Raw genomic sequence first — 6,469 nt, forward strand, 5'->3', positions numbered from 1 at the left:
ACGACGACGTGTCAGTCCGTCCTGGACCACTCTCAAGTCGATTGTGATGAGGAATGATTGATTAATGAAGATTAAGCCACCCAAAAGGTGGCACGGGCATGAATAGCCCGTAAGTGGTGGCCCTTCTGATCCATTACCAGTATCAATAGATGATACTGGAGATCTGTGGAGGTGCGACTGCACCCTGCGTGACGGGAGATCCCTTTCCATTGTGATGAGGAAGTAGATGCAGGGAATAAATAGGCAAGAGAGATATTAGGAGCAAAGTGTAATAGAGGGGATAGTAGTAGGAACAAGAACTGCAGAGGGCCTCGTATGGGCCTATTGGCCCATACGAGGCACCTCCTATTATAACCACCGAATGGGAAGAAAATAGTAATAGTCTTTCATATATATGAAAGATATTGGGTGGATATATATAGGAACTGCCTCATATGGGCCATTGGGCTTTCTGCAGTTATCTTCATCCTTATGTTTTTATGTCTATCCGTGAAATATTTTAGATTTTAGCTCCATGTATTTGCCAATAGATCTTCCGCAACTCCCATACTTCTTATGTTTTGAAGTGAGGTGAACGGAGAAGCGTTCACATTAGCCCCAGTGAGTTGAGTGTACTTTTAGTATAAACGGAGACCCTGCCAGACGCGGATCGTCACTTGTCCTACTCTCTCAATACTTCCGTGAGTTAGACCTCATCTCTCAACACCTGTGTGAATTAGAAATGGAAAGAATTAATTACGTGCGCGGCTCCAAGAGAAAACGGAGTGAGCATCACTACAGCAATGACGCTCCGACAAAAAAACAAAAATACAGCAATGGAGCAGCTGATATAAAAACATTCTACAAAGGACGCACTGGATTACAGAACCACCGGGATAACTCATCTAGAATACAGGAATACTGGAATAGAAAAACTGAAATACCGAAACGCTGCAATGAAGAACAGAAGCACTGGAATAAATCATCATACAGCAATGTAGCAGCTGATATACAAACATTCTACAGAGGACGCACAGAATTACGGAACCACCGGGATAACTCATCTAGAAAACAGGAATACTGGAATAGAAAAACTGAAATACCGAAACCCTACAATGAAGAACAGAAGCACTGGAATAAATCACCATACAGCAATGTAGCAGCTGATATTCAAACATTCTCCAGAGGACGCACTGGATTACGGAACCACCGGGATAGATCATTTAGAATACAGGAATACTGGAATAGAGAAGCTGAAATACCGAAACCCTACAATGAAGAACAGAAGCACTGGAATAAATCATCATACAGCAATGTAGCAGCTGATGTACAAACATTCTCCAAAGGACGCACTGGATTACGGAAACACCGGGATAGATCATTTAGAATACAAGAATACTGGAATAAAGAAGCTGAAATACCGAAACCCTGCAATGAAGAACAGAAGCACCGGGATAAATCATCATACAGCAATGAAGCAGCTGATATACAAACATTCACCAAAAGACGCACTGGATTACAGAACCACCGGGATAAATCATTTAGAATACAAGAATACTGGAATAGAGAAGCTGAAATACCGAAACCCAGCAATGAAGTGCAGAAGCACCGGAATAAATCATCTGAAATACAGAAATTCTGTAACGAAATTTCTAGAGAACAGAAAAACCGGGATAAGTTATCTGATATACAGAAATACCGAGATAAATCATCTGAAATACAGAAAAAATTCAATAAATCATCTGAAATACAGAAAAAATTCAATAAATCATCTGAAATACAGAAATCCTGCAATGAAGTATACATACTCCTGGATAAATCATCTGAATTACAGAAACAAAGGGATAAATCATCTGAGTTACAGAAACAAAAGGATAAATCATCTGAGGTAATGAATCACCGAGATAAATCATCTGAATTACAAAAAGACCAGGATAAATTATCTGAAGTACAGAAACCCTGTAATGGAGCATCTGAAATACAGAAACGCCAGGATAAATCATCTGAAATACAGAAACACCGGGATAAATCATCCGAAATACAGAAACACCGGCATAAATTATCGGAAATACAGAAACCCTGTAAGGGAGCATCTGAAGTACAGAAACACAAGAATAAATCATCTGAAATACAGAAATCCTGTAATGGATCATCTGAGGTACAGAAACACCTGGATAAATCATCTGAAATACAGAAACCCAGCATTGAAGCATCTGAAATACAGAAACCCAGCATTGAAGCATCTGAAATACAGGAAAACGGAAATGAAACACCTGGGTATGAGGTTAGTTCAGATGGTGAAGTCCTCACATTATACCTATCTTTTCCTCCTATTCTAACTTGTCACCCATCGTTGGAGGGTTTGGAGGAGATTTCTCTAGACGGACATAACTACCTCCCGGTGGAAGTCAATGGTAAATGCTGTAAAATGTTTGTCGATTCTGGAACAACAAGCAATGGTATTGAACACAGACTCGCACAGAAGCTGGGATTAGATAAGAAAGTCGACTCAACCATTCTCCGTGATTCTTGGTTTTCGAGTGAAAACAAACACCTCAAAATAAGGCAAGTAGAAAATTGTAAAATTAAATTACAAAATGGCAAAGAGCTCGTTGCCACTGTAAATATTTTCCCACCAGAATTGGACAATTACTTCATCTCTGAGGACACACCAATGTTCTTCTTTAGCTTCCCACTGATGACAGAGAATCACATAATTCATCAGTTTAAAAGCAATAAATCTTCCATCTTTTTAAAACCTTTGAGAAGATTTACGAAAAAAGGATATGGGTTGAGCAGTTCTCCCTTGCCTTATCTTAGGATAAAGTTTCCATTATCTGCAAAAGACAATTATTGCAGCGATAAAGTTGTGGTCAATACTGGCTCCGATGCTTCAACCATTTCACAATTATTTTTGAAGCACATCGGCATGGAAACATGTCCTCCCAAAAAACTAAGAATACATGTGAAGGGTGACCTTTACCTGGAGGATGACTTGGAGGTGCTGGAGAATCCAAAGACAGAAATTCCTCTAACTTTAGGCACAACGTTCTTGTCAAAATACAATTGCACATTAGATTCCTCATCTTATTATCTGTTTTACAACATTAATAATAAAACCTATATGTCTTTACTCTACTGAAGACACAGGCCTAATTTGCTAGGTGTTTATATGGACGGTGTCTTTCAAGTATGGACAGTGTCACTCAAGTATGGACAGTGTCATTCAAGTATGGACAGCATCACTCAAGTATGGACAGCATCACTCAAGTATGGACAGTGCAACTCTTGTAAACATTTTTAACAAATAAAATGTATTAAAAGTTTTAATAATTGTATTATTTTTTCATATTAAAATGATAAAGAATTGTATAAATTGTAGAATCTTATTATGTAGCAAATGTTAGCACCCAAACTTCTACAGTTACCTATGTTCTTATGATGATAGATTTCCTTATGACTAAAAAGATAGATGCTCATTGTATTGGGATGCTATAATAAATTGAAATTGCTATATTAAATTGGTTATACCAAAGGAAACAAAGAGTTAATATAAATGGCGCTAAGTCAGACTGGAAAAATGTTGCAAGTGGAGTGTCTAAAGCCTCTGTCCTGGGATCACTGTTGTTCATAATATACATAAATGATTTAGATTCAAGTTTGAGCAGTAATATTTCAAATTTGCCGATAATACAAAAATCGGAAGAGAAAATAAACACAGTAAAAGACTCAGTATCACTTCATGGCGATCTAAATAGGGTTTTGAAATGGCGAAGAGTTTGGCAGATGCAGTTTAATGCTGACAAATGTGAGGTTTTGAGGCTAGATAATGATGATTGAGTACGAGCTAAATAGTGTTGAGATTGCGAAAGCGATCTAGGAGCAATGATTAATAGAAATTTAAAGCCAAAAATAAATGCATATATGTTCGTAATCAGGCAAACAGGACACTGGGATTTATTAATCGAAGCGTTAGTAACAACACACCTGGTGCTGTTCTTTAAACATAAGAACAAAGACAACTGCTAAAGGCCTATTGTCCCATACGAGCCAATTCCTATTTATATCCACCTAATCCCACTCATATACATGTCAAACCCACGCTTGAAGAAGTGAAGGGACCCCCACCTTTACCACTCACTGTGGCAACTGGTTCCTATTACCTAACCAGTTTTTTCCCATGAACAAATCTACAAGGGCCGTGATGAGGATTCGAACCTACGTCCGAGAGCATCCCAGTTGCTGCCTTAATCGACTGAGCTAAGGCAGCGTCTGGGATGATGTCGGACGTTGGTTTGAATCCTCGTCACGGCCCTTGTGGATTTGTCCATTTAATGCATCACGCTATTGTGATTTCTGTGTGTTGTGTAGTATTTACCCAGGTTTTCCTAAATTTAAACTTATTCAGTTAATACCGATTGTTTCGTGTTCTGTCTTTTGTTAATACTTTTAATTCCCTATTAATATCCCCATTTAGATTATGCAGTTCAATTATGGTCGCAATACTACAGAATGGATATAAATTTACTTGAACACGTCCATCATAGGATGACCAACTTAATCCCTCAGATTAGAAACCTGTCATATGAAGAAAGATAGACAAAGCTTTCATTATATTCGTTGGAAAGGCAAAGAGTCAGGAATAACATGATAGATGTGTACAAGTGGATGAATGGATATCACAAAGGACACATTATTAGGGTAATAAAAGTTTCAACACAAGACATAACACTAAACAATGGTATATAAAAGTTTGTTGAGTTCGTGAAGTCGGATTGCGAAAGGAATCTGGGAGATATGATTAGTAATTATTTAAAACCAAAATAAAATCAATGCATAAATGTTCGTAATAATACAAATAGGACACTGGGATTTATTATTCGAAGCGGTACTAATGGGACACCTAGAGTTGTTCTTCACCTGTAACCTGCTTTGGTTAGATTTGGCAGTTCTGATTTGGTCGCCGTACTATAGAATGGTTATAAGTTGACCAGACCACACACTAGAAGGTGAAGGTACGACGACGTGTCAGTCCGTCCTGGACCACTCTCAAGTCGATTGTGATGAGGAATGATTGATTAATGAAGATTAAGCCACCCAAAAGGTGGCACGGGCATGAATAGCCCGTAAGTGGTGGCCCTTCTGATCCATTACCAGTATCAATAGATGATACTGGAGATCTGTGGAGGTGCGACTGCACCCTGCGTGACGGGAGATCCCTTTCCATTGTGATGAGGAAGTAGATGCAGGGAATAAATAGGCAAGAGAGATATTAGGAGCAAAGTGTAATAGAGGGGATAGTAGTAGGAACAAGAACTGCAGAGGGCCTCGTATGGGCCTATTGGCCCATACGAGGCACCTCCTATTATAACCACCGAATGGGAAGAAAATAGTAATAGTCTTTCATATATATGAAAGATATTGGGTGGATATATATAGGAACTGCCTCATATGGGCCATTGGGCTTTCTGCAGTTATCTTCATCCTTATGTTTTTATGTCTATCCGTGAAATATTTTAGATTTTAGCTCCATGTATTTGCCAATAGATCTTCCGCAACTCCCATACTTCTTATGTTTTGAAGTGAGGTGAACGGAGAAGCGTTCACATTAGCCCCAGTGAGTTGAGTGTACTTTTAGTATAAACGGAGACCCTGCCAGACGCGGATCGTCACTTGTCCTACTCTCTCAATACTTCCGTGAGTTAGACCTCATCTCTCAACACCTGTGTGAATTAGAAATGGAAAGAATTAATTACGTGCGCGGCTCCAAGAGAAAACGGAGTGAGCATCACTACAGCAATGACGCTCCGACAAAAAAACAAAAATACAGCAATGGAGCAGCTGATATAAAAACATTCTACAAAGGACGCACTGGATTACAGAACCACCGGGATAACTCATCTAGAATACAGGAATACTGGAATAGAAAAACTGAAATACCGAAACGCTGCAATGAAGAACAGAAGCACTGGAATAAATCATCATACAGCAATGTAGCAGCTGATATACAAACATTCTACAGAGGACGCACAGAATTACGGAACCACCGGGATAACTCATCTAGAAAACAGGAATACTGGAATAGAAAAACTGAAATACCGAAACCCTACAATGAAGAACAGAAGCACTGGAATAAATCACCATACAGCAATGTAGCAGCTGATATTCAAACATTCTCCAGAGGACGCACTGGATTACGGAACCACCGGGATAGATCATTTAGAATACAGGAATACTGGAATAGAGAAGCTGAAATACCGAAACCCTACAATGAAGAACAGAAGCACTGGAATAAATCATCATACAGCAATGTAGCAGCTGATGTACAAACATTCTCCAAAGGACGCACTGGATTACGGAAACACCGGGATAGATCATTTAGAATACAAGAATACTGGAATAAAGAAGCTGAAATACCGAAACCCTGCAATGAAGAACAGAAGCACCGGGATAAATCATCATACAGCAATGAAGCAGCTGATATACAAAC

The sequence above is a fragment of the Procambarus clarkii genome, chromosome 16 (genome assembly GCF_040958095.1).
Source record: "Procambarus clarkii isolate CNS0578487 chromosome 16, FALCON_Pclarkii_2.0, whole genome shotgun sequence".
Lineage (NCBI taxonomy): Eukaryota > Metazoa > Arthropoda > Malacostraca > Decapoda > Cambaridae > Procambarus > Procambarus clarkii.